Source organism: Mobula birostris, chromosome 9 (genome assembly GCF_030028105.1).
Source record: "Mobula birostris isolate sMobBir1 chromosome 9, sMobBir1.hap1, whole genome shotgun sequence".
NCBI lineage: Eukaryota > Metazoa > Chordata > Chondrichthyes > Myliobatiformes > Myliobatidae > Mobula > Mobula birostris.
Window position 1 is genome coordinate 99,925,018 of NC_092378.1, and position 9,349 is coordinate 99,934,366.

Genomic DNA, 9,349 nt, shown 5'->3' on the forward strand with positions numbered 1-9,349 from the left:
CTAAGCTCCGGAACCTGGGCCTTAGCACTCAGATCTGCAGCTGGATCTTCAACTTCCTCACAGACAGGACCCAGGCTGTAAAAATAGGGGACAAGCTCTCCTCTACAATCACTCTGAGCACCGGTGCCCCACAAGGCTGTGTACTCAGCCCCCTGCTGTACTCACTGTACACCCATGATTGTGTAGCCAAGTCTCCATCGAACTCAATATATATGTTTGCTGATGACACAACAATTGTAGGCCATATCTTGGGTAATGATGAGTTTGAGTACAGAGAGGAAATTAAGAATCTGGTGGCATGGTGCGAAGACAATAACCTATCCCTCAACGTCAGCAATCATCATTTCAGAAGGAGTAGCGGACCGCACGACCCAGTTTACATCAGTGGTGCGCAAGTGGAACAGGTCAAAAGCTTTTAAGTTCCTCGGGGTCAATATCACAAATGACCTGACTTGGTCCAACCAAGCAGAATTCACTGCCAAGAAGGCCCACCAGCGCCTTTACTTCCTGAGAAAACTAAAGAAATTTGGCCTGTCCCCTAAAACCCTCACTAATTTTTATAGATGCACAGTAGAAAGCATTCTTCTAAGGTGCATCACAACCTGGTATGGAAGTTGTCCTATCCAAGACCGAAAGAAGCTGCAGAAGATCGTGAACATGGCACAGCACATCACAGAAACCAATCTTCCATCCGTGGACTCACTTTACACCGCACGCTGTCGGAGCAGTGCTGCCAGGATAATCAAGGACACAACCCACCCAGCCAACACATTTTTCATCCCTCTTCCCTCCAGGAGGAGGCTTAGGAGCTTTAAGACTCATACGGACAGATTTGGGAACAGCTTCTTTCCAACTGTGATAAGACTGCTGAACGGATCCTGACCCGGATCTGGGCCGTACCCTCCAAATATCCGGACCTGCCTCTCGGTTTTTTTGCACTACCTTACTTTCCATTTTTCTATTTGATGTATAATTTAAATGTTTAATATTTACTAATTTTTACTATTTTTAATATTTAATATTTGTAATCCAGGGAGTGGGAAGCGCAGAATCAAATATCACTGTGATGATTGTACGTTCTAATATCAATTGTTTGACGACAATAAAGCATAAAGTAACCTGACTGAACATCTCTAGCAAGACTTCATGATTGCTGTCCATCACTGCTCCCCAAATAACCTAGCACAGTTTGAGGAACTTTGCAAGGAGGAATGGGCAAATTGTGCAAAGCAAATAGAGAGTTAGACTTAGCCAAAGGCTACTGGCGGTAGTAGCTGATTCAGCTAAGTACTGAGCAAAGGGGGACGAATGCCTTTGAACCACCGACATTTCAGGTTTTGAGTTTTTAGTTTTTCACACTTTACAATTTCCCCCATTTTTTGAGGTCTACTGCGGGGGGGAGGGGGGAAGAAAAAGGATCACATGATTCACAAATAGAAATTCAGTTAAACTGATCGAAATACTCATTTATATGAACAATGGGTTGGAGGCTGAAGTCTTTTTCAAGGCACTATAGTAGCCATGGATACTAACATGGATAAAAGATTGGCTAACTGGCAGAAAGCAAAGAGTGGGAACACGGGGCCTTCTCTGGTTGACTGTCAGTGGTGTTCCGCAGGGGTTGGAGTTGGCAGTACTTCTTTTCCATTGTATGTCAAAATTGAGAGTTTGTAGCCAAATTCGGGAAATCTGCAGAAGGACAGATTAGGGAAATGGGGAAAAAGTGGCAGATGGAATAGTGTACAGAATTGTATGGTCATGCACTTTGGTAGAAAGAATAAGGGCATACACTGTTTTCTGAACAGAGAGCAAATTCAGAAATCAAAAGTGCAAAGGGACTTGGGAGTCCTCGTGAAGGATTCACTTAAGTTTAACTTACAGGTTGGGTCGGTAGTAATAAAGACAAAGGCAACATTAGCACTCATTTTGAGAGGACTAGAATATCAAAGCAAGATTATAATGCTGAGGCTTTATAAGGCATAGATCACACTACATTTTGAGGATTGTGAGCAGTTTTGGGCCCTTATCTCAGAAAGGATATGCTAGCATTGGAGAGGGTCCAGAGGAGGCTAACAAGAATGATTATAAATGAAAAGATTAACATATGAGGTGCATTTGATGGCTCTGGGTCTGTACTCACTGGAGCTTAGAAGAAGGAGAGGTATCTCACTGAGACCCTCGAATATTGAAAGGCCTAGACAGAATGAAATTGGAGAGGATGTTTCCTATAGTGGAAGAGTCGAGGACCAGGGGGCACAGCATCAGAATACAAGGACATCCCTTTAGAACCGAGATGAGGTAGAATTTCTTTAGCCAGAGGGTAGTGAATCTGTGGAATTCATTGACAAAGACAGCTGTGGAGACCATGTTATTGGGTATATTTAAAGCACAGGTTGATAGGTTCTTGATTAGTAAGTTTTACAAAGGCTACAGGAAAAAGGCAGGAGAATAGGGTTGAGGGATAATAAATCCGTCATGACAGAATGGCGGAGCAGGCCTGATGGGCTAAATGGCCTGATTCTGCTATGTCATATGGTCATGGGAGAGGGAGCAAGGGGTGGAGGGTGATCAGGGACGAGGGAAGAAATGGGGAGGACGGGTGCAGGAGGATAGAGGGGTAGGGGAAGAAGAGAGGGAGGAGGAGCTGGGGAGAGGGAGATGGGGGTGGGGAGAGGAAGGAGGGGTGTGGGGAGAGGAAGGAGGGGTGTGGGGAGAGGAAAGGGTGTGAGATATTATTTTAGTGGTACTGGGAAGTCAGGTGGCTGCAACTAACCCACATGAGAGGGAGAGATGAAGAACAAAGCTGCAGTAGTTTATTTTGCTTGCAAGTCATCTCCCCAGAATGCCCTTTCACATTACATGACACAGAGAAGCTTGACAGCAACCTGTAAGAGTCAAAATGTACATGAGTACATAACATTTCCCTTTGCCCTTATTTTAAAGTTTTCTCCCCTTTCCCATACAGAGACCAGGGGCTGAACTGTTAACAGTCAATGGAGTAATACAGGAAATTCAACCAACAAGGTAAACTACCTCTATGCCCAGACCTAACCCTGGGGATTATTCTGCCCCATGTGCTGAGGATTAGTCACTAAACTAGGATTCAATCTGTCTGGAGGCTGCCTGTTCCTGTGAGGGTACCGACAACCAGGGGATGACGCCAAAGTCATTTCATCTCTTGGTGGTGCACACATTGATGTTGACTTGGGTACTGCATTGTCAGTTGGTGGCACCTCAGAAATCACAGGTGACAGAGCAGCACTGGTTGTGTCATTTGATCTTAATGGAGGTTTTATAGTCGTTTCAGAATCCTGTTCTATTTCTACAACTGGATCTGGATTGGTCAGGTAGTGTTGTTTTCAGTGGCCTCAGAAGTGGGCAACAGCTGATCAACGTGCTTCCCCAGATATTGCGGATACTAGTTTCCAGTGTGTACGACACAGGACCAGTTTGTGCCACTACCGTCACAGGTATCCACTTTGTTCCAGAGATGTAGTTCTGGACAAGTACTTTCCTCCTACTGTGAAATTTCTGTACTGCACTTTGGCATGTCTCTCTGCTTCAGTTTTCCGTTCATTAACACAATTTGTTTCATGTTTGGGGGTCTAAGCGTGTCAAGCCGCACATGAAGCTGTCTCTTCATCGGTGCAGTGACTGGAGCCATTTTGGTGGAGGCGTGAGGTGTGTTGCAGTATATCAGCAAGACGCTGCTGGTTGAGGGATCCACTTCCCACTGAAGCCTTGAGGGCTTGTTTCATTGTTCATATGAATCGTTCAGCAAGCTCATTTGTGACTGGATGATATGATGCTGACTTCATGTGCTGAACACCGTTTGTTTCCATTAATGCCTTGAATCCTTCGGACAGGAGTTGTGGGCCATTGTCACTTACGAGCTGTTGAGGAAATCCAAAACGGCTAAAGGTGGAATATTGCTCCTCAATGGATTCTTCAGATGTAGTGCTCTTCATGATGACAACGTTGGGCCAATTACTATGCATCCAGTATGAGCAAGAACATGTGACCTTCTACAGGTCCTGCAAAATCTTTGTGAATTCTCTGCTATGGTTCTTCAGGCCATTCCCATGAATGCAAAGGAGACAGTTGAGGAGCATTTCTCACTCACTGACAATGTGGCCTTCTCTTCAATGGTTACATCCAGCCCTGGCCACCAGAAGTAACTGTGTGCAATTTCTTTCATGCACACTACACCAGTGATCTGCACGTAGCTTGTCAAGCACTTACAACCATAGAACACTACAGCACAGAAAACAGGCCATTCCGCCTTTCTAGTCTGTGCCAAAACTTTATTCCACTAGTCCCATTGACCTGCATCCAGTCCATAACCCTCCAGACCTCTCCCATCCATGTACCTATACAATTTATTCTTAAAACTTAGGAGTCAGCCTGCATTTACCATGTCAGATGGCAGCTCGTTCCACACTCCCACCACTCTCTGAGTGAAGAAGTTCCCCCAAACCTTTCCCCTTTCACCCTAAAGTCATGTCCTCTCGTATTTATTTCTCCAAATCTAAGTAGAGCCTATTCACATTTACTCTGTCTATACCCCTCATAATTTTATAAACCTCTATTGAATCTCCCCTCATTCTTCTACGCTCCAAGGAATAAAGTCCTAACTTGTTTAACCTTTCCCTGTAACTCAACTCCTGAAGACCCGGCAACATCCTAGTAAATCTTCTCTGCACTCTTTTAACCTTACTGATATCATTCCTATGGTTAGGTGATCAGAACTGTACATAATACTCCAAATTTGGCCTTATCAATGTCTTATACAACCTCCCCATAACATCCCAACTCCTATACTCAATACTTTGATTTATGAATGCCAGGATGCCAAAGTCCTTCTTTACAACCCTGTCTACCTGTGACGCCACTTTCAGGGAATTATGTATTTGAACTCCCAGATCTCTTTGTTCCTCTGCACTCCTCAGTGCCCTACCATTTACTGTGTATGTCCTACATTGATTTGTCCTTTCAAAATGCAACACCTCACTTGTCTGTGTTAAATTCCATCTGCCATTTTCTGGCCTATTTTTCCAGTTGGTCCAGATCCCTCTGCAAGCTTTGAAAGCCTTCCTCGCTGTCCACAATGCCTCCAATCTTAGTGTCATCAGCAAAATTGCTGATCCAATTTACTGCATTATTATCTAGATCATTGATATAGACCAGTGGTCCCCAACCACCGGGCCGTGGACCAATACATTGCCGCAAAGAATGCAGTGGTGCAGCAGTAGTCGGAATGCACCCAGCACATCTTTAAGAAAAAAGCCAAAATAAACAAGCTAATTAATTAGGTGCCGCCCAGATCAGAGGCCGATCTGGGCCAACATTTATGTGCCAGACGGCACCTAATTAATTAGCTTGTTTATTTCGGCTTTTTTCTTAAAGATGTACTGGGTGCGTTCTGACTACTGCTGCACAACTGCATTCTTCGCAGCAATGTATCGGTCTATGGCCCAGAGGCTGGGAACCACTAATATGGACAACAAACAACAACGCTCCCAGCACAGATCCTTGAGGCACACCACTAGTCACAGGCCTCCAGTCTGATAAGCAATCATCCACTACCACTCTCTGTCTTCTCCCACACAGCCAATTTCGAATCCAGTTTACAACCTCTCCATGGATTCCTGGTGTCTAAACCTTCTGAACTAACCTCCCATGTGGGACCTCGTCAAAGTCCATGTAGACAACATCCACAGCCTTTCCTTCGTCTACTTTCTTGGTAACCTCCTCGTAAAATTCTACAAGATTCATTAAACACAATCTACCACAGACAAAGCCATGCTGACTATCCTTAATCAGCCCTTGGCTGTCCAAATACTTGTATATCCGATCTCTCAGAACACCTCCCAATAATTTACCCACGACTGATGTCAGGCTCACCGGCCTGTAATTACCTGGTTTACTTTTGGAGCCTTTTTTAAACAACAGAACAACATGAACTACCCTCCAATCCTCCGGCACCACACCCATGGCTAAGGCCATTTTAAATATTTCTGCCAGGGCCCCAGCAATTTCTACACTAGTCTCTCTCAAGGTCCGAGGAAATATCATGTCAGGCTTGGGGGATTTATCTACCTTTATTCGCTGCAAGGCAGCAAGCACCTCCTCCTCTTTAATCTCTATATGTTCCACGACACTACTGCTTGTTTCCCTTCCTTCCATATACGCTATGCTAGTTTCCTGAGTAAATACTGATGCAAAAAAATTGATCTCCCCCATCTCGTGAGGCTCCACACATAGATGACCACTTTGATCTTCTTGGGAACCAATTATGTCCCTTACTATCCTTTTACTGTTAATATACTTGTAGAAACCCTTTGGGTTTACCTTCACATTATCTGCCAAAGCAAACTCATGTCTTTTTTTTGCCTTCCTGATTTGCTTCTTCAGTATTTTCTGACATTTTCTATACTCTTCAAGTACCTCATTTGTTCCTTGTTGCCTATACTTGCTACACACCTCTCTCTTTTTCTTAACCAATATCCCTTGGAAACCAAGGTTCCCTATGCCTGTTAACTTTACCTTTAATCCTGGCAGGAACATGCAAACTCAGCACTCTCAAAATTTCACCTTTGAATTCCTTCCACATACTGAACACATCCTTGCCAGAAAACAACTTATCCCGATCCACTCTTCCTAGATCCTTTCTCATTTCCTCAAAATTGGCCCTTCTCCAATTTAGAACCTTAACTCGAGGACCAGACCAATCCTTATTCATAATTAACTTGAAACTAACGATATTATGGTCACTGAACCCAAAATGTTCGCCTACACATACTTCTGACCTGTCTGGTTCCCTAACTTGCTTTGATAATGGTGGAGGAGTGACAACACAGTAGCAACATTCTGCTTGGACTGTGAGCTCCTTCCATTGAGCCTGGTAAGGTTTCAATACTATGGTTGCCTCTCCTTTCCATTTGTAACTTACCAAGTCCACCACTTTAGTTAGAAAAGGGTCAGTAGGCATGTGCTTCTCGACTTGAGCTGCAGGTAATTCCTTGAAGTAAAACATCTCTTTCAAGGATGACTCTGGGGCTCTATCAGCTAAGGGAAGTCTGGATAGTCCATCAGCATTCAAAAGGTGCTTCGACCTCCAGTGCTTTATATGGTACTGATAGTAACAGAAACCAATGTTGCATTCAGCTGGTAACCAGGGAAGGAATGCATGTGAACCAAACAAATTATGTCAAAGGGCAATGACCTGTTAGTAGTATAAATTGTCAACCAAAGAGCAATTGATGAAATTTCTTAACTCCAAAGACAATTGCAAGTGCTTCTTGCTCAACCTGGGCATACTGGCTTTCTACCTTGCTTAATGTCCTTTATGTGAAAGTGACTGGATGCTCTTTACCTGATGGCATGATGTGTGAGATAACTTCCCCCAGACCATAGGATGAGATGTCGCAGACCAACTGTATGAGCAATGATGGGTTGAAGTGTGTGAGTGCTTCAGATTGTGACATTGCTGCTTTGGTCTTTTTAAAAGCCTCTTCACAGCGATTTATCCATTGCCAGTGTATTGATTTACTTAAAAGCTCATGAAGTGGGTTCAGTGTGCCAGCCAGATTAGGATCAAACTTTGTGTAGTGTATTAGTAGTCCTAAGAAAGACTTTAATTGACTTACATTCTGTGGTGATGAAGCCTCTATAATTGTCTTCACCTTTGATAGTGCCTCGTAAAGTCTTGAATGGTTGATCACATAGTCCAAATATTCAATTGAAGGTCGAAAGAACTTGCCTTTCTGAACCCTTAGCCAATATTCCATGAGTATTTGTAGTGTAGTATCCAGGTTTTGTAGGTGCCTACGCTCATAATTCCCAGTATTGAGCAAATCCTCCAAATAGGATTGTCACCCTTGTCAAAACACTCAGGATCTTGCCCATTGCTCACTGAAAAAGTGCAAGAGCTCAAGTGATGTCAAACGAAAGCCTTAGGTACCTGAACATCGATTTGTGAGTCACTATGGTCAACAGTTCTTGGGACTCTGGCTTCACATCCATCTGTAAATACACTTGACACAATCCATCTTGCTAATTGTCTGTCCTCCAGCCAATCCTGCAAAAAATTCATCAATGAGTGGAAGAAGGTATTGCTCAGCCATAAGAACCAGGTTAATGGTTACCTTGAAGTCTCCATAAAGCATTAAAGACCATCCCCTTTTAGGACAGGAACTCCTGGATTTGCCTATTGGAGCTTACAAATACTGGTTCCAATACCTTACTCTGGACCAGTCCTTCCAATTCAGCCTCTACCTTTGGTTTGAGGGTGTTTGGAACAGGACTTGCCTTCAAACATTTGGGTATTGACAGTGATTCCTTTCATATTGCCCAGTTCTCTGTTGAACACTTCTGCAAGTTTCTTTAATACCTCTTGTAGACCACTGTTCCCACCATTCAAGACCACTTTGTGCCAGTTGAGTTTAAGCTGCTCCAACCAGAAGCACTAGATAACAACCTTTAACAATGTACAGTGTAAGTTTCTTTCTCTGTTTGTTAACCTCCATGGTACCATGTACTACTCCCCTCACTGGAACAACCTCACCAATGTTATCCTTTAAAGTCAACCTTGCCCCTTCTGGGATGAGATGCTGCGACTACTCCTTGTAAACTGTCTCCAAAAACAAAGATATTGTAGCTCCTATGTTCACCTGCATCCATCCACGGGGTGGGGTCACCTAATAGCCGTCTTTGTGTTCTGAAACAGATAAACCAAGCAAAGCTTTTTAAACTACAGAATTAGAGTCACTAAGTCTGTCCTCAGTATGCTCCATCTTGTTCATTTTCTTTTATTTTTCCAGAAGTTATTTTTCTTTATTACAGTGTTTTCAGTTTACAATGTATTTTTACTTTCAGGCACGTTTAATATGTCCTTTTATGCCATAGCAATACCAGCATTCTTTTACTGAATGCCCAGTTTTGCCACAAAGGTAACATTGATTGCCAATTGATGTCTTATTCGTAAAGTCAGTAGTAACTTCATGAACCTGGGAAGATGTGCCTAACAGGCTGTGCTTCATTAGCTGCCATCTCCATAGATGTAATAATCTCAATCACCTTCTGTATGTTAGACTGTCTTCTGTAAGCAAACGTTTCTGAATTGTCTCCCTCGCAGACTACATACGAGTCTATCACAGGATGTGTCAAACAACTGCCCAAAATTCAGTCTTCAGAAAACTGCTTCAGCAGCCCTGCAGTAGACTAGCTAGCCCTTCAGTCCTTTTATGAAATCTAAATCTCTCAGCTATAATCAAAGGCTTAGGCGAATAATGGTCCTTATGACTAATTATCTCCTCATAAGGCTTAGCACTGAAAGCTTAGGAGGTTG

At 43.4% G+C, this 9,349-nt stretch overlaps 1 long non-coding RNA gene across 4 annotated transcripts in view; it reads right to left on the reverse strand.

Annotated features, from left to right (window-relative positions):
* The window catches only part of LOC140202896 (uncharacterized), a 39,523-nt gene that overhangs the window by 29,141 nt on the left and 1,033 nt on the right, over positions 1–9,349 (reverse strand). For 2 of the 4 annotated variants that reach the window (XR_011887230.1, XR_011887229.1), the window contains exon 2: positions 7,650–8,080. This is a non-coding gene — a long non-coding RNA (uncharacterized lncRNA). Of the gene's footprint in view, positions 1–7,375; positions 8,081–9,349 lie in introns of all 4 variants that reach the window. The other 2 variants (XR_011887228.1, XR_011887227.1) reach the window with 1 other exon arrangement.